Here is a 20,307-nt window from a genome sequence, read left to right on the forward strand (position 1 = left end):
CTCTATGTGCAGATGATGTTATAGTATACCTGAAAAACCCTATAGAAACAATGATAAATCAACTGAACCAGTAAAAGAAGTCATTAAGGTAGCAAAATATAAAATTAACATACAAAAAATCAGCAGTCTTTTAATACACACACAAAAAAATAAGCAGCTGGAGGACACACTCACAGACAAAGCCCCACATACACTAGCAACAAGGATTAAAGTTTAGGAATAAACTTGATAACAACATTTATACAAGAAAAATTTTTAAATATGCCTGAATGACACCACAGGAGACTTCAACAGATGGAAACACATACGCTATCCGAGATGGTCTGAATGTTTGTGTACCCCCAAAATTACTATCTTGAAATTTTACCCGCAAGGTGATGCCATCAGGAGGTGGGGCCTTTTGAGAGGCGACTAGGTCATAAGGGTGGAGCCCTTATGAATGGGATTAGTTCTCTCATAAAAGAGGCTTCCGAGAGCTGCCTTGTCCCTTCCACCATGTTGAGGATACAATTAGAAAGTACCATCGATGAGGAAGAGGGCCCTCACCAGACACCAAATCAGCCAGCATCTTTATCTTGGACTTGTCAGTCTCCAGAGCTGCAAGAAATAAATTTCTGTTGTTTATAAACTACCTAGTCTATGGTATTTTGTAATAGCAGCCCAAACAGACTAAGTCACTGTCCTAGATGGAATAATCCAGCATTAAAAAGATGTCGGTTCTCCTAAGTTGGTGTATAAATTTAATTCAGTCTCAAAAACGCCAGCACACATTTTTATGCATTTAGGCAAATTGATAATAAAGTTAATATATTTTTGAAAACATGCAAGTATAGCCAGGAAACGCGTGAAAAAGAAAATCTATGAGAGGGGACTTATGATATCAGCCAGAAAAGCACACTATAAAGCCTCTGTAATTACGACATAGTGGCACTGGTGCAAGAATAGACTAATAGCCCAGTGGACTAGAATAGAAAACTCAGAAATACAACCAAATCATATGAAAGTTAGTACATGATAAAGATGGCACATAAACTCTCTAGGGCAAAGATGGACATTTAATAAATGGTCCTGGAACAACTGAGACGTCTGGGAAAATAAAGGTAGATCCATATAACACAGCATGCACAAGAATAAACTGCAAATGGGTTAGTGATCTAAACATAACAAATGAAACCATGTAAGTTCTTGAAGAAAACATGGCAGTGGCCGGGGGAGGGGGGTGGCTCACGCCTATAATCCCAGCACTTTGGGAGGCTGAGGCAGGTGGATCGCCTGAGGTCCGGAGTTTGAGACCAGCCTGGCCAAAATGGTGAAACCCCGTCTCTACTAAAAATACGAAAATTAGCCGGGCAAGGTGACGGGCGGCTGTAATCCCAGCTACTCGAGAGGCTGAGACAGGAGAATTGCTTGAACCTGGGAGGCAGAGGTTGCAGTGAGCCGAGATCGCGCCACTGCACTCCAGCCTGGACAACAGAGCGAGACTCCATGTCAACCAAAGAAAAGAAAGAAAAAGAAAAGAAAAGAAAACATGGCAGAATCCCACTGTAGGGAAAGGCTTTCTAACTAGGATTCAAATTCCGGAGGCAATGAAAGAAAGAAATAATCAATCGATTTGACCACATAAGGATAAACGAAAGAAAGTGATGCAAATGCATCATAAATAAATCAAAAGGCAACTGACAAATTGGTATAAAGTACTTGCAGCATATATCGCAGACAACTGGATAATATTCCAAATATATAGAGAACTCTTAAATATTGAGGGATGAAGGACCACAACAGCAATAGAAATATGGGGGAAAGATACGAACAGATAATTCCAACAAAGAGTATAAAAACAGTCCTCAAATATATGATAAGTGTCAAAACTTGCTCATAGATAGACAAAGGTATATTACAGAAACAGCGAGACACCTAACCCGTAGAAAAAAGTTTCAAAAGTAAGGCAACATGTTCTGTTAGTGAGGCTGTGGGGAAATTGTCATTCTCATATGTTGCTAATGGAAATGAAAACCAGTACAATCCTTCTGGAGAGAAACTTGGAAACACCTAAGAAAACTACATGTGCACTTAAATTTTGGCCCAATAATCCTACTAGTGGGAATATACCTTGAAGGTACATTTCTACCAATACAAAAAAAAAAAAAAAAAATCATGTCCAGGGTTATTCACGGGAGTAATGTCTGTAACTGCAAAATCTTGGAAAGAATTTAAAAGCCCATACAGGCCAGGCACCATGGCTCATGCCTGTAATCTCAGCACTTTGGAGACCAAGGCGGGAGGATCACTGGAGGCCAGGAGATCCAACCAGTCTGGGCAACATAGAGAGGCCCCGTATCGAAAAAAAAAAAAATTGTCTTTAATTAGCCAGGCATGGTGGCACACACCTGTAGTCCTAGCCACTTGGGAGGCTGAGGCAGTTGTGAATTGCTTGAGCCCAGGAGTTTGAGGTTACCATGAGCTATGATTGTGCCACTGCACTTCAGTCAGCCTGGGTTATAGAGCGAGACCTGGTTTCTGTATTAAAAACAAAATGCCCAAACATAGGCGAGTGGTTGAACAAACTATGTGTGGCACAGCCACACAATGGAGTACAATGCAGCCGTAAAAAGGAACGATGAAGATCTCTGTGAAACAATATGGAGTGATTTCCAAGAATGCTGTTAAGTAGGAAAGGCAAAGTGCAAAGGAACATGTATAGTATGCTATCCTTCGTGTAAGAAGGGAATATGAGAAAACATGTATGTATCTGCTCATTTGGGCAAAGTAAATACAGGAAAGGTTAAACCAGAAACCAAAGGGACTGATTACCCTACAGGGAGGGCCAGGGAAAGAAGTGGAAAGAAATGGGGAATGGGAACAGGGTAGAAGGGATGACGAAGGAGTGACACTTCCCCGAGTATAGGCTTTTGTATAACCCTGACTCTTTGGATCATAGTAATGTTGCACATACCCAAAATATAAATAAAAAATTGAAATCAACCAGGATATTGGGGTGAGGGTACCCCAAATCAAACAGAAACAGGTTCAACTAACAATATTACAAATGAGTGTCTTAACCACGCTGAAGGAGAGAGGAAGAAAAGATCTAAGATACATAACTTTGGAGAGCAGTATTTTGACTATATCCTCTAAGGCCAAAGACAAAAACAACTGTACAAAAATATAACTTATTAATATGTTTGCAACAGGGGCATTTATTTGTTAGCAATTCAGACGCTACTTTATGTATCTACTGACCAGAAATAAACAGGTATGTAAACTATTTGATAATGAAAGCCAGGTCGGAGAACGAATCTACAAATAAGTCTAGAATGATTGGAATTGAAAGTATCAATACAAGCTCCTGGCTTTTAATAGCTATGCATACAGATAGATACCAAAATAAATGTAGATGTGTCTATAGGCATGGGTGTATACATACGTTATTTCCTAACCCTCTCCATAGAGAGAGCCTTAGCAGCAATGAAACGCCATTAATAATGAACACACACCGAGATACTGGTTGGTAAATGTCATTCCCCAAGAAAGGGAACCGGGGCCCCTTGTAGAAGTTGTTTTAATCCAGGGCTATAAGGGGTGTGTGTGTGTGAGGGTAGGTGGGCACACACATGATGAATCTGAACATCTTATTGTGCCAGAAAAAGGTACCAAAAAACGATAGGGTCATATCAAAAGACCACAGAACCAACCAAAATGACTTCCCAATGGCCAAGGCTAGAACAGTTCAAAGAACAAAATAATGATATAATTAGATTAAATTTTTATTTTATTTTATTGCAAGTTCTGGGATACATGTGCAGGATGTGCAGGTTCATTACATAGGTAAACCTGCGCCCTGGTGGTTTGCTGCACCCATCAACCCATCACCTAGGTATTAAGCCTGGCATGTATAACATAATTATTCAAGAGCCCATACTGAGATAAATAAATTGAAGAAATAAACAAATGAGGGAGTAAAGATAGCTCTTCCTTACAGAGGAATTCCAATTAATAAATGTAGCAGAAATTAGGAAAACAGAAAATCACCATTAGGTAATATTTGCTGTAGGCAAGATCCCTAGACAGATTTTAACAGTAGTGGGTCAAAGTCTGCGAAGAAACAGGAATATAAGAGGACCTATTGTGTTTCTTCTTAAAGAACTTTTCACACTATGTTTATTACTAACAAAGAAGAAAATAGTAGCATTACACTGGGGCAGCATAACTCCCACCACTTTAACCAAGTGATCAAGGTGAGGACCACCAGTAATACAACTTATGGATGTCATGTACCCCTGACATGATCCACGTAGAAGGGAACGAAATCACGTTTGCGGTAATGTCGCATAAGACCTAAAATTAGAGGCCCAATTATATGGATGCCTTGACATCTGGGGTAGAACAGGAGGACACTGACTGGCCTCACCACAAGTTATCTTCCCTATTGGGTTCCCAGGGAGAAAGACCCCCTGGCCAAAGTACCCTCCTTATTATCATGTTGAACAGACACAGTGCCTGCTTATCTCTGGGTAGCATGTTTCAGGTCCCCACCAGCCTGCAGAATTATTCAAACAAGCCAATCGTCCTCCCCTGAAACAACGGTCACTTCATCCTCTGGTTACTACAAAGACTTCCCCCTGAAAGCCCCTGCTTGTTCACTCTCTTCCAGAGTGTGACACTGTGTGGCTCTACCTGGCGTGAGGTGCCCTCCTCTCTCTGGTTGTGAGTAAATGTTACTAATAAATTGCTGTGGATTCCGTCTGTCCAGTATAGGGTACCATGTGTTCAGCCGCCCCCATAACACTAGGGTGGGAATCCGTCCCTCACCACTGGGAAAGGGAGGAGAATAAAACAGGTGTGCTTGCTACAAATGCACAACTTCAATCTAATCATAAGAAAACATGAGACAAAGACAAATTGAGAGACATTCCACAAAACACCTGACTGGTATCTCCAAAAGTGTCAGGGCTGTGGAAGACCAATAAAGATTGAGGAAATGTCAGCCTGGAGGAGACTAAGGAGAAATGAAGACCAAATGCAATGAAGTGTCCTGGATAAGATCCTAGAATAGAAGAAGGACATCAGTGAGATAACTGGTGAAATTCACATAAAATCTGTAGATTAGTTAATAGTACCACATCAATGTTAACTGTTGGTAATTAACATCGATGTAGTAATGTTAATTAGTACATCAATGTAATGTAGTAGTTAGTTTTGGTAATTTTTCTATGGTTATATAAGATGTTAACATTAGGGAAATCCAGGCAAGGGCTCTCTGTATAATCATTTTTGTAACTTTTCTGTAAGTCCAAAGTTATTTCAGAGTAAAGAATTTTAAAAGACAAAATCAGTGGCTAAAGGGCTGGCAACCTATAAACCACACTGCTTAACGATAACCAATTGAAACATAGTTAGAAGGATGCATACATGCTCATACCACATCATTCATTAAAAAGACTATAAGAGATGAAAGCCCAGTCATCTCCAACACATAGGTGAATATGTATTTACTCTTCAGATGAGGAAAGCATTTTTAAGCATAAAAGGAATGAAATACAATAGAAAGAAAAATATCTATACAATCCAATATTTACAATTTAAAGCCCACCATATCAAAATTAACTATAAACAAAACTAAGATGCAAAAGAGAAATATAACTTTTTGACGAAGAAGAGAAAACCTGCCTGAGGAATTGCAAAGAGAGAGCATGAAGTGATTAGCCATACAATTGAAGCTAATCACACGTGAAGATAAGGGATACATAGAGAGTGGAGTGGAGAGTGGACCACCGAGCAATCCAGCTGGATTTGCCTTTCCTATGAATCCCTAAACCTTGACCCTAGGTAATGTAGGCCAAAAAAGGCCTAGTTTATATAAAATTTATAGAAGGGCCGGGCGCGGTGGCTCACGCCTGTAATCCCAGCACTTTGGAAGGCCGAGGCGGGTGGATCACCTGAGGTCGGGAGTTGGAGACCAGCCTAACCAATATGGAGAAACCCCCTCTCTACTAAAAATACAAAAATTAGCCTGGCATGATGGCGCATACCTGTAATCCCAGGTACTTGGGAGGCTGAGGCAGGAGAATCACTTGAACCCGGGAGGTGGAGGTTGTGGTGAGCCGAGATCGCGACATTACGCTCCAGCCTGGGCAACAAGAGCCAAACTCCGTCTCAAAAAAAAAAAAAAAAAAAAAAGGCAAAAAAGAAAAGAAAGGAAATTCATGGAAAAGATATTGTTGTAATTTACCTAATTGGAAGAAGACTTGGAACCAACCTGGGAGCTACACTTCCCCTCAGAATCTTGCCACAAACAAGACGCAATCTTGCGGGTGGGGCCCAGCGTCTTAAGGGTTCCGTCTCAAAGCAGCGGGGAGAGGACTTCAATTGGCTCAGCTTGGTCAGGTGACCTCCTTTGGCCAATCATCTCCATACTGGGAGGCGGAGCCAGATTCCTGTCCCTCCCCCTCCTGGAGCTGGCAGGACAGGGAGCAGGGAAGGAGAAGGGGTTTCGAGAAACCAAGGGTGGGAGAGCGGGAGGGGCAGGAAGAGGAGCCAGATTCCTGCCCCTCCCCCTCCTGGAGCTGGGGGGACAGGGAGCAGGGAAGGAGAAGGGGTTTCGAGAAACCAAGGGTGGGAGAGCGGGAGGGGCAGGAAGGATTGTGGGACAGGCGGGTGGGAGTGTGTGAGGTGGAAAGGGAGGGGTGTTCTGATTATAAGCCTGCCCCACCTGCTGATTTCGTCTAGGTGAAAAGTGAGGCACAATGCCATTTGTGTATGGCCTGGGCACTGGCCAGTCAGGGTTTCTTTGCTTTCTTTCTTTTTCTTTTTTTCTTTTCTTTTTTTTTTCTTTTTTTTTTTTTTTTTTTTTGAGACGGGAGTCTCACTCTGTTGCCCAGGCTGGAGTGCACTGGCGGGATCCCATCTCACGCAACCTCTGCCTCCCGGGTTCAAGCGATTCTCCTACCTCAGCCTCCCGAGTAGCTGGCATTACAGGCGCCTGCCACCACGCCCGGCTAGTTTTCCTATTTTCAGTGGAGACGGGGTTTTACCATGTTAGCCAGGATGGTCTCCCTCTCTTGACCTCGTAATCCGCCCGACTCGGCCTCACAAAGTGCTGGGATTACAGGCGTGAGCCACCGCGCCTGGCCCCAGCGAGGGTTTCTACCAGGCCACGTCTAAACACAGACAGTTAAAAGCTCAAATTTAGTGGACGTGTAGCAGGGGATGCTTGCTTAAAAAACGCGTGGCCACTTGATGGCAAAAGGCTGTCAGATATTAGTGTCTCTGGTTCTCTGATATATTAAAGAAGGAAATGAGTCCTGACCAAAGATAGGAAAAATGTGTTGTCCTCTGCAGTGAAGCCAATAGAGCATTTACACTGATGCCTGGCAAAGGCAGCACAAAGGAGAAAACTTCCACCCATCTAATAATACTATCAATTGCAAAGCAGGCGATATTTGTTTGAATGTCCAACCCTCAGCCCACACTCCTGATTCCACTTCTTCCCTATTTGATTTTTCCCCCCACAGTCATCTTCTGGAATACAATATATTTCACTCATATGCTGTTTTTGTTTTTTATTGTCTGTCTCCCATGGTGGAAAAATACAAATTCCAGAAGGGCGAATATCTTTGTCTATTGCTCATTAATGTATCCTAAGTGCCTATAACAATGCCTGCTTCAGTGGATACTTTGAATGAATAAATGGATTTTTCTCCAGCCACACTAGCCTCCTTTTTGTTGCTCTAACACTAGCTCAGCAAGCACACTCCCATACCGTTAAGTGTTTTTCTGTAACAGCCTGGCCTTAGATATCCCTATAGCTACCTTCCTTACTTAGTGTACATCTCTGATCACCTTATCAGACATGTGGTACTTTTCTTCATGACAGTTAGCATGTCACTGTGTTGTTTTTATGTTTTGCTTTGTTGTTTTCTTTTACTCTAATTACAGGTAAAGAAGCAGATCAGCTATGCCTGTTTTAATTTTTGCAGTACGGTGTCATCTTTCAGTAGATGGGGTAATGGGCATCAGGTATCTTAGGATTGAATCCGTGGCATTACCACTTTGTAGCTAAATAACCTTGGCCAGGTAAACTCTTCCAAGCTTTTATTATCCATCTTTAAACTTGGAATAGTAATAAATTTAACCTCATAAGGCTGTGATGACATTTCATTAAGACAGTCCATATTCAGTCATGCACCACATAATGACTTTTTGTTCAACGATAGACCACATATATGATGGTGGTCCCATCATATCATAAGGTGATATGTGCAGATTCCTGTTCTGATACCATCCTAGCAAACTAGATTGCTGGTTCACCTTGCCTCTTCACAGATGGCTGGGGGTGGGACCTGAACTTCTACCCTAGCCCCCCTGAGAACATTTCCAATAAAAAAGGGGGCACCAATTCACAACACTTTGTTACCTCAGAGGTGGGGTCGGGGAGTATAGGCACAGTTCTTTGCTAGGCTTCAGGGAAAGGGGAACTGGACGGCTGACTCAATGTTTTGTTGCAGCAGTGTGGTGGGGCAGAAGCCTAGGTCCCCACTGGTCTCTGAGAACATCAGGAGAAGGAGGGGGAAAGGAGACTGCCAACAAACCCTGCCTCCCACCACCTGATTCCATCTTGATGATGGGTGGACAAGGAGGCACAGCTCTCCATAGGGCCTAGCTTACACAGAATGCCTGAGGGGGAAAGCAGAGTGTCGATTAGCCCCACCTCACACCGCTTCATTGAGTTTGGATGAGTGTAAAGGTTCAACTTTCCACTGGGCATCACTGACACCAGAGATGGGGATAAACGGAATGCTTCCTAGTCCCAACTTGGACTGCCTTGTTCAGTGTTATTGATGTCAGGTGAAGGTGAAGGCTCATCTTGCTGCTGGACACCACTGACACTACCCTGACAGGTGAATTGGATCATCACCATCTGCCTCAGAGAGGCAGGATAGAAGACAAGTTTCCTTCTTGTTCCCTGAAACCTCGGGGGGTGGGGGAGGTAAGGTTTTTCCATTGTTGTTTGTCTAGTGTAGGGGAGGGGAATTTGTCACAAAGGTTTTTCAGTTTTTAGATCACGTTTTTTCTGGTCTTTTGGCAGAGGGAATAGGCTTTTCTTGGAGCTTTGTGTCTGCCACTGTTGGTGGTTCTGGACTGGGGGCTTCTGCGGTGCCCTGTCTGGGATATTGGGTGGAAATAGAAAAACCAAGGGAATGCACTGCCTGTGTTCTTGCTCGAGTCCTGAGAGCACGAGTCAGTCTGCTTTCCCCTTTCCACGTTTCAGAGTTTTCTTTGCTGGTTTGCTGTTATATTCAGGGTGTTCTGATGTAGAGGGACCATCTGGGAGGAAAGGGCAAACTCCAGCTTGGCCAGAACTGGAGGTCTCTAGGATGTTTATTTCTGAGAATTTTATTTTGACGTCTCTTGTGGGCCTACCAAGATCTGACCATCTCTTGATCATCTATTGGTTGCAGAGCAAGCAGTTCCTCGATTAGTAGATGTAATCATAAACTTGCCTTTGTGATCTTTTTCTTCTTCCTGAACTTCCTGATTTCTGAACTCCTATGACTCATGATGCATTCTCAATAAAATCTGCCATATTAAATTCATTTTCTAAGCTTTCGTGTTTCCAAGTATGCCCATTTAACTCTCTGAGACGTATTTATTTATCTTTTAATATTTGTTTCTCTCAGCAGTGACCAAACACTAGTTGCAAGCTGGTAAGTTTTCCTTACACAAGACTTTTTTACAAGTCAGAGTCTGAAAGATCTGGCCTGACTTGCGGATGGAATCTATATGAATGAAAAGGACATCTCTATGGAAGATACTGGTAAACTTTTTTGTCAGCTTAGAGCCTGTTGTCCTGGCTTTGCTCACAAGGTTTGATGCTGAAAGACTGTGAAATCTTCTGAATGTGAAATAGTGTATTGGAAATGTTTCTTTGTTTAATTAATTCCGTAGGTTGGGGGTCATGACATTCTAAAGTAAATAAGAAAAGAGACTATTTTCTGAAGACTAGAAAAGGCGCATATTAAAATCATTACACTGACCAAGTATCCACTCTCAGGCATCTTCTTACAGTGACTTCTTAATACAGGCCAATATCTCTGATCAATATCGATGCAAAAATCCTCAACTAAATGCTAGCAAACCCAATTCAACAATACATCAGAAAGATCGTTCGTCATGACCAAGTGGGATTTATCCCTGGGATGCGAGGATGGTTCAACATATGCAACTCAATCAATGTGACACATCACATCAACAGAATCAAAGATAAAAACCATATGATTATTTCAATTGATGCTGAAAAAGCATTTGATAAAAATCCAACATTCCTTCCTGATAAAATTCTCAACAAACTGGGTATGGAAGGAACATACCTCAACATAATAAAAGTCATATACAACAGACTGACAGCTAGTATCATACTGAATGGGGAAAAAGTGAAAGCCTTTCCTCTAAGATCTGAAACATGACAAGGATGCCCACATTCACCACTGGTAGTCAACATAGTACGGGAAGTCTTTGCTCAAGCAATCAGGTAAGAGAAAGAAGTAAAGAGCATCCACACTGGAAAGGAAGAAGCCAAATTACCTTTGTTTGCTGATGATATGATCTTATATTTAGAAAAACCTTAAGACTCCACCAGAAAACTATTAGAACTGATCAACCAATCTAGTAAAGTTGCAGGATACAAAATCAACCTACAAAAATCACTAGCATTTATATATGCCAATAGCGAACACCCTGAAAAAGAAATCAGAATTAATCTCACTTACAATAGACACAAATAAAATTAAATACCTCGGAATTAACCAAAGAAGTGAAAGATCTCCACAACGAAAACTATAAGACATTCATGAAAGAAATCGAAGAGGACACAATAATGGAAAGTTATTCCATGTTCATGCATTGGAAGAATCAATATTGTTTAAATGTCCATCATACCCAAAGCAATCCACAGATTCGATGCAATCCCTACAAAAACACCAGTGACATTCTTTACAGAAATAGGAAAAGCAATCCTAAAATGTATATAGTACCACAAAAGACCCAGAATAGCCAAAGCTATCCTGAGCAAAAAAGAACAACACTGGAGGAGTCACATTACCTGACTTCAAATTATACTACAGAGCTATAGTAACCAAATCAGCAAGGTACTGACATTAAAACAGACCCATAGACCAATGGGACAGAATAGGCAACCCAGGAACAAATCCACACACCCACAGTGAACTCATTTTTGACAAAGGTGCCAAGAACATACATTGGGAAAAGGACAGTCTCTTCAATAAATGGCGCCGGTGCTGGGAAAACTGGGTATCCCTATGGAGAAGAATGAAACTTGACCCTTATCTCTCATCTTATATAAAAATCAAATCAGAATGGATTAAAGACGTAAATCTGAGATGTCAGCCTATGAAACTTCTACAAGAAAACACCGGGCAAACGTCCAGGATACTGTTCTGGGCAAAAATTTCTCGAGTAATACCCGAGAAGCACTGGCATCCAAAGCAAAAATGGACAAACGGGATCAAGCATGACTAGTTAAAAAGCTTCTGCACAGCAAAGGAAACAAACACTAAAGTGAAGACACAACCCACAAAATGGGAAAGAATATTTGCAAGCTACCTATCTGAGAAGGGATTAATAACCAGTATAATATACAAGGAGCTCAAACAACTGTATTGGAGAAAATTCAATAATCCAGTTAGAGAATGGGCAAAAGATTTGAATACACATTTCTCAAAAGAAGACGTACAAATGGCAAACAGGCAGATGAAGAGGTGCTCAATATCACTGATCTTCAGAGCAATGCAAATCACAGCCACAATGAGATATCTTCTCACCCCAGTTAAAATGGCTTATATCCAAAAGACAGGCAATAACAAATGCTGATGAGGGTGTGGAGAAAAGGGAACCCGCGTACACTGTTGGTGGGAATGAAATTAGTACAACGACTATGGGGAACAGTTTGCAGGTTCCTCAAAAAACTAAAATTTGAGCTACCATATGATCCACCAATCCAACTGCTGAGTATATACCCGAAAGAAAGGAAATCAGTATATGGAAGAGATATCTGCACTCCTGTTTGTTGCAGCGCTGTTTACAATAGCAACATGTGGAAGCAACCTAAGTGTCCATCAACAGATGAGTGGATAAAGAAAATGTGCTACATATACCCAATGGAGTACTATTCAGTCATAAAAAGAATGAGATCCGGTCATCTGCAACAACGTGGATGGAACTGGAGATCTTTATGTTGAGTGAGATAGACTTTATGTTGAGGCACAGATAGACAAACATCGCATGTTCTCACTTATTTGTAGGACCTGAAAAATCAAAATGATTGATCTCGTGGACACAGAGGGTAGAAGGATGGTTACCAGAGGCTGGGAAGGGTAGTGTGGAGGCAGGGGGTAGGTGGGGATGGTTAATGGATACAAAAAAATACGAAAAGAATGAATAAGGTGGGATATCACAGCATGTTGCCTAAAGTCAGTAATAGTTGAATTGCACATTTTAAAGTACCTAAGAGGATGCAGATTGTTTGTAACACACATAACAAATGCTTGAGGGGATGTGATGTGATTAGTACACATTGCATGCCTGTTCCAACATATCTCATATACCCCATAAATATATACACCTACTATGTACCCACAAAAATGTAAAAATGAAAAAAAATTAAAAGAACTTCAGGGTAATGAACTAGGATATCTGGCAGTGAAAATAACTAAACAGCAAAACATTCAAGGTACTGCGTGACTTTGTTCGGCCACTTAGACAAAAATGAGAGAAGAGAGAAATGCTTTAAAGACGGAATTTGTAAATTAAAAGATAGGAAGAAGGTAAATATGTTGAAAAATTTCACCCTAGCCATGTAAAGAATGAAAAAGCGTGTTTAAGAGTGCAAACTACAGACATGGCCAAGTGACCACTTTGCTAATGAGATTACCACGGATAGAAGGGAAACAGGTGCTATTCAGTAAGACAAAGACCACTGGAGAAAGGCCCTGATAGCATTTCAGAGTTTTCCAGGCTGCTCCTCCAGTCACATGCCCAGTGCACAATGCGAAGGCAAAGTTTCCAGAGAGACGCCCACGGGACCTCAACATCTGCTGCCCCCTGCTGCTTTAAGTGTCTGCTGCCCGCACCTTCGTGCAGCACTCCTCGGCTGTCCCAGCCATAGTTCAAGGGGGGCCGGGTGCTGAACAGGCTGCCGGTCTGGAAGGCTCAAGCGGTGGACCTTGGCGGCATCCAAATGGTGCTAATTCTGCAGGTGCACAGCATTCACGAGCTATGGGTCTGTGACGGCCTGCACCTAGATTTCGCAGAATGTTGCAGACAGCCTGAGGACCCATGTAGAGACCTGCCACAGGGGCAGAGCTGTCAGAGAGAGTCCCCATCAGGCCAGCACCTGATGGGGCTGTGGGAACAAGTCAGTTGCAGAGAGTCCCAATTCGGGTAATGTCTAGTAGAGGCGTGGGAGCTGGACTGCTACTAAGATTCCAGAATTTCAGAGCTACTGGCATTTAATGATACCCTGGGAGAGCTGGAGGAACAAGATTCCAACCTGTGAGAGCTGCTGGATGGACTGAGCCTAGCAAAGCCATAGAAGCATGGCTGCCTGAGAATCTGGGGGCCCAATCCCTGCCTCAGAAGGCAGAACTTGAACATTATTCTCAAGCCTCAAAATTTAATGTTGTTTGCTCTGATGGGTTTTGGACTTTCTCAGGATCAGTTATGTCTTTTCTGTTGCCTGTCTCTCCCTCCTGGAATGAGAATGTCCATCCTACGCCTGTCCCGCCACTGTATTTTGGGAATAGACAACTTGTTTTGATTTCACAGACTCAGAGCTAGAGGAAATTTGCCTCAGTCTGGATCCTGCCTTGAGTCTCACCCATCTCTAATTTAGATGAGACTCTGGACTTTGGGTGCTGGAGTGAGTTAAGACTTTGGGGCTACTGGGATGGAATTAATGTATTTTGCATGTGAGAAGGACATAAATTTGGGGGCCAGGGGCAGGATGCAATGGTTGGTTTGAATGTGTCCCCAAAAAAGCATGTGTTGGAAACTTAATCCCCAGTGCAACACTGTTGGGAGGTTGGGCCTAATGGGAGGTGTTTAGGTCATGAGGGTTGCACCTTGATGAATGGATTAATACCAATTATAAAAGGGCTTGAGTCTATGAGTTTGATCTCTTGCTTTCTCTCACTTGTGCACTCTAGCCCTCCCACCTTCTGCCATTGGATGACACAGCAAGAAGGCTCTCGTCAGATGCAAGCCCCCCCACCTTGCACTTCCCAGCCTCCAGAACTGTAAGATATAAATTGCTGTTCTTTATAAACCACTCAGTGATGCAGTTTGGCTCTGTGTCTCCACCCAAGTCGTCATGTTGAATTGTAATCCCCACGTGTGGAGGGAGGGACCCGATGGGAGGTGACTGGATCATGGGGGCGGTTTTCCCCGTGCCGTTCTCATGATAGTGATGGAGTTCCCGCGAGAGCTGATGGTTTTAAAGTGTGGCGCTTCCTCGCTCTCTCTCTCACCTGCCATCATATAAGACAAGCCTTGCTTCCCCTTCGCCTTCTCCCATGATTGTAAGTTTCCTGAGCCCTCCCCAGCCATGTGGAACTGTGAGTCAACTGAACCTTTTCTGTTTATAAATTACCGAGTCTCAGGTAGTATTTTTACAGCAGTGTGAGAACAGACTAACATACCCAGTGTTGGGTGTTCTCTTATAATAGCACAAAATGGACTAAGACAGGTATCTCAGGGTTCACTTCGCCCTCATCCTCAGGACAATGGAAAACACTCAGCCTGGGCCCTTGCCACCTACCAGCTCTAACTGAAAGTGAGTCTGCTGGGTGTCCTGTGGGTTGGAGTGGGAGAGGGGGCCCAGAACCCTTCATGCCCTGTGAGATCCTGAGGCCAAGGATTGGCACTGACCAATTCACCCATGGTGTGGCATGTGGGAAGTGACCTGTCACCACTGTCTTCACATGGTGTTTGTGAGGAGAATCTGTGAGATCTGGAGCTGGGGTTCAGAGAAAATTGAGGGGATCTGTCAAACAAGGCAAGAGTAGGCCTCAGACCATTTTGTCAGGCTCACGTGAGCAAGGTGGAGTTTTCAAAATAAGTCCTTTCCCGAAGGGCATAGTGAGGAGAGCCCTGGGAGCCAGAAGAGGCTCTACTTCCTGTTCTTAGTGCCCCCTGAGTTTGCCACCAACACCCAGGAAGCTGTTTCCAATTGAGTCACCCCTGCAGAGCAAGCTAACTATAGTCGGGAGACCCGGAACCCAGGTACTTGTAGCTACGGACATGGGGGAACTCTGAGGGCCTGCTGCATGCCATGCTCTGTGCTTGCTGCATTACATTACATTACATTTTCTTCCTCCATGTGTTCCTCATAACAGGATTCTGGTAGGCAGAATTACCAGCTTCTTGGCCTGTCTTAGGTTGCTGAGACTTAATGAGTTGTAGAAGCTTGTCAGGGTTCATTCAGATGCTACATGAAATTGCCAGCATTAGAACTGAGCTCTATTAGATGGGCATGATTTCACCACACATAGTTTCAATAAACTCTTGCATATCACATATTCTTAAGGAAGGACAAAGTTATAAAAATATCTGAAAATAACTGAATGACAGAAAAAAAAGTTCAGTCCATCTCAGAGAGGGCATATTAGAGACAGACATGGAAAGTATAAAGGAAATAGGAAAGATAATTTAGTGGCCACTGGAATGAGAGTAGAAAAAAAGAATCACACCTTTTCCCTTTAAAGTATTGAATGTACATAGATGCTATCTGTTTGTCAGAGTCAGACTTATAACCCCAAAAGTCTCGGGACAGATCAGTTTGCAAGGGGAAGGGAGTGATAAAAGGGACTGATATGCAGTGCATCAACCAGAAATTTCTATAATTGTCCATCCTTTAACAGCAATCCCTTCTTGTGTCTCTATGCCCCGAGAGACATCCAACCCCTGAGAGAGCAGAAGATAAGTCTGCACACTGAGAGTTTGAACATTCTAAACGATGGAATTGTGATATACAAATCACACATCTACATAGATAGGGGTAACTCTCAAGTCAAGAGTTATTATAATCTTTCTTTAAAAAAAAACAGCATAGCATGAACACTTCTTAAAAGAAAAATATTTATCTGCTTTTTTGTTAATTTGCTGTTACATATTTTCAACTGTTTCTCTCAAGAAATTTTCCTAATCAAAAAATACTAAACATTATAAATGTATATTTAGCAGATGAAATCATTCTACATCTTCCATCTATATGATCCCATCACTGTGACCCATACATATTCAATGTAAAAAGATTGGTGTATATTTTTCAGATGTGTTTCTCTTTGGGTAATATGTCTACCTACCTGTCATAGTCTGTTTTCTACTGCTATAACAGAATGCACAGGCTAGGCAATTTATAAAGAAGACGATTTTGTTTGGCTCACTGTTCTGATGGCTGGGAAGTCTCAAGAGCATGGCACCAGTATCTGGCAGGGGACACTGAAGGTGTCACATGGTGATAGAGTGTGTGAGACAAAGAGAAAATGGGGTTTGGACTTAGCCTTTTATCAGGAGCCCACTGCCATGATAACTAACACAGTCTCACAATAACGGCATTAATCCATTCATGAGGGCAGAGCCCTCACGACCTAGTCTGTTCTGAAAGGTCCTACCTCTCAACATTGTTACAACAGCAATTAAGTATCCAACACATGAACTTTGAAGGACATATTCAAAGCATAGCACTACCTTAAATATTTTTTTAAGTATTCATTTGTAGGTTCCTTTTAAAATTTGCAATCATATAAATAACTTTATTCAAATTGGCTTCATTACTTACTTGGACAACAGATTTTCATTTCTTCAATTAGTGTGGTTTTGTGGCAAGCCAAAGTCTCACTAACACAGGCCTCCATATCAACTGTTTCAGTTCTGACTCAGTGGTGAAGTTAAATATTAAAAACTGGGTGGGGCCAAGATGGCCGAATAGGAACAGCTCCAGTCTACAGCTCCCAGTGTGAGCGACGCAGAAGACAGGTGATTTCTGCATTTCCAACTGAGGTACCAGGTTCATCTCACAGGGGAGTGCCGGACAGTGGGTGCAGGACAGTGGGTGCCGCGCACCGTGCGTGAGCCGAAGCCGGGAGAAGCATCGCCTCACCCAGGAAGCGCAAGGGGTCAGGGAATTCCCTTTCCTAGTCAAAGAAAGGGGTGACAGAGGGCACCTGGAAAATCGGGTCACTCCCACCCTAATACTGCGCTTTTCCAACGGGCTTCACAAACAGCACACCAGGAGATTATATCCCGCACATGGCTCAGAGGGTCCTACGCCCACGGAGCCTCGCTCATTGCTAGCACAGCAGTCTGAGATCAAGCTGCAAGGCAGCAGCGAGGCTGGGGGAGGGGTGCCCGCCATTGCTCAGGCTTGAGTAGGTAAACAAAGCGGCCAGGAAGCTCGAACTGGGTGGAGCCCACCACAGCTCCAGGAGGCCTGCTGCCTCTGTAGACTCCACCTCTGGGGGCAGGGCACAGACAAACAAAAGACAGCAATAACCTCTGCAGTCTTAAATGTCCCTGTCTGACAGCTTTGAAGAGAGCAGTGGTTCTCCCAGCACGCAGCTTGAGATCTGAGAAGAGGCAGACTGCCTCCTCAAGTGGGTCCCTGACCCCCAAGTAGCCTAACTGGGAGGCACCCCCCAGTAGGGGTGGACTGACACCTCACACGGCCAGGTACTCCTCTGAGACAAAACTTCCAGAGGAACGATCAGGCAGCAGCATTTGCGGTTCACCAATATCTGCTGTTCTGCAGCCACCGCTGCTGATACCCAGGCAAACAGCATCTGGAGTGGACCTCCAGTAAACTCCAACAGACCTGCAGCTGAGGGTCCTGGCTGTTAGAAGGAAAACTAACAAACAGAAAGGACATCCACACCAAAAACCCATCTGTATGTCACCATCATCAAAGACCAAAGGTAGATAAAACCACAAAGATGGGAAAAAAACAGAGCAGAAAAACTGGAAACTCTAAAAATCAGAGTGCCTCTCCTCCTCCAAAGGAACACAGCTCCTCACCAGCAACAGAACAAAGCTGGACAGAAAATGACTTTGACAAGTTGAGAGAGGAAGGCTTCAGAAGATCAAACTAAGTTTGAACCAATGGTAAAGAAGTTAAAAACTTTGAAAAAAAATTAGATGAATGGATAACTACAATAATCAATGCAGAGAAGTCCTTCAAGGACCTGATGGAGCTGAAAACCACGGCACAAGAACTACGTGATGAATGCACAAGCCTCAGTAACCGATGCAATCAACTGGAAGAAAGGGTATCAGCAACGGAAGATGAAATGAATGATATAAAGCGTGAAGAGAAGTTTAGAGAAAAAAGAATGAAAAGAAACAAACAAAGCCTCCAAGAAATATGGAACTATGTGAAAAGACCAAATCTACGTCTCATTGGTGTACCTGAAAGTGATGGGGAGAATGGAACCAAGTCGGAAAACACTCTGCAGGATATTATCCAGGAGAACTTCCCCAATCTAGCAAGGCAGACCAACATTCAAATTCAGGAAATACAGAGAAAGCCACAAAGATGCTCCTCAAGAAGAGCAACTCCAAGACACATAATTGTCAGATTCACCAAAGTTGAAATGAAGGAAAAAATGTTAAGGGCAGCCAGAGAGAAAGGTCAAGTTACCCACAAAGGGAAGCCCATCAGACTAACAGCTGATCTCTCGGCAGAAACCCTACAAGCCAGAAGAGAGTGGGGGCTAATATTCAACATTCTTAAAGAAAAGAATTTTCAACCCAGAATGTCATATCCAGCCAAACTAAGCTTCATAAGTGAAGGAGAAATAAAATACTTTACAGACAAGCAAATGCTGAGAGATTTTGTCACCACCAGGCCTGCCCTAAAAGAGCTCCTGAAGGAAGCACTAAACATGGAAAGGAACAACCAGTACCAGCCACTGCAAAAACATGCCAAATTGTAAAGACCATCCAGGCTAGGAAGAAACTGCATCAACTAATGAGCAAAATAACCAGCTAACATCATAATGACAGGATCACATTCACACATAACAATACTAACCTTAAATGTAAATGGGCTAAATGCTCCAATTAAAAGGCACAGACTGGCAAATTAGATAAAGAGTCAAGACCCATCAGTGTGCTGTATTCAGGAAACCCATCTCACGTGCAGAGACACACATAGGCTCGAAATAAAGGGATGGAGGAAGATCTACCAAGCAAATGGAAAACAAAAAAAGGCAGGGGTTGCAATCCTAGTCTCTGATAAAACAGACTTTAAACCAACAAAGATCAAAAGAGACAAGGTCATTACATAATGGTAAAGGGATCAATTCAACAAGAAGAACTAACTATCCTAAATATATATGCACCCAATACAAGAGCACCCAGATTCATAAATCCAGTCCTTAGTGACCTACAAAGAGACTTAGACTCCTACACAATAATAATGGGAGACTTTAACACCCTACTGTCAACATTAGACAGATCAACAAGACAGAAAGATAACAAGGATACCCAGGAACTGAATTCAGCTCTGCAGCAAGTGGACCTAATCGACATCTACAGAACTCTCCACCCCAAATCAACAGAATATACATTCTTCTCAGCACCACACCACACCTATTCCAAAATTGACCACATACTTGGAAGTAAAGCACTCCTCAGCAAATGTAAAAGAACAGAAATTATAACAAACTGTCTCTCAGACCACAGTGCAATCAAACTAGAACTCAGGATTAAGAAACTCACTCAAAATCGCTCAACTACTTGGAAACTGAACAACCTGCTCCTGAATGACTACTAGGTACATAACGAAACGAAGGCAGAAATAAAGATGTTCTTTGAAACCAACGAGAACAAAGACACAACATACCAGAATCTCTGGGATACATTCAAAGCAGTGTGTAGAGGGAAATTTATAGCACTAAATGCCCACAAGAGAAAGCAGGAAAGATCTAAAATTGACACCCTAACATCACAATTAAAAGAACTAGAGAAGCAAGAGAAATTCCATTCAAAAGCTAGCAGAAGGCAAGAAATAACTAAGATCAGAGGAGAACTGAAGGAAATAGAGACACAAAAACCCTTCAAAAAATCAATGAATCCAGGAGCTGGTTTTTTGAAAAGATCAACAAAATTGATAGACCGCTAGCAAGACTAATAAAGAAGAAAAGAGAGAAGAATCAAATAGACACAATAAATAATGATAAAGGGGATATCACCACCGATCCCACAGAAATACAAACTACCATCAGAGAATACTATGAA

General features: G+C 42.6%; 1 protein-coding gene across 2 annotated transcripts in view; it reads right to left on the bottom strand.

Moving 5' to 3' along the window:
* Positions 1–6,341, bottom strand: part of LOC129053001 (nuclear RNA export factor 2) — a 72,723-nt gene extending 66,382 nt beyond the window's left edge. The window contains exons 1-2 of one of the 2 annotated variants that reach the window (XM_054544860.1): positions 6,230–6,328; positions 6,030–6,127 (exon numbers count right to left, since the gene is read on the bottom strand). The gene's annotated coding sequence lies outside the window, so the exon portion shown is untranslated. Of the gene's footprint in view, positions 1–6,029; positions 6,128–6,229 lie in introns of both variants that reach the window. The other variant, XM_054544861.1, reaches the window with a different exon arrangement.
* Between the last annotated feature and the right edge of the window lie 13,966 nt (positions 6,342–20,307).

The sequence above is a fragment of the Pongo abelii genome, chromosome X (genome assembly GCF_028885655.2).
Source record: "Pongo abelii isolate AG06213 chromosome X, NHGRI_mPonAbe1-v2.0_pri, whole genome shotgun sequence".
Taxonomy (NCBI): Eukaryota; Metazoa; Chordata; class Mammalia; order Primates; family Hominidae; genus Pongo; species Pongo abelii.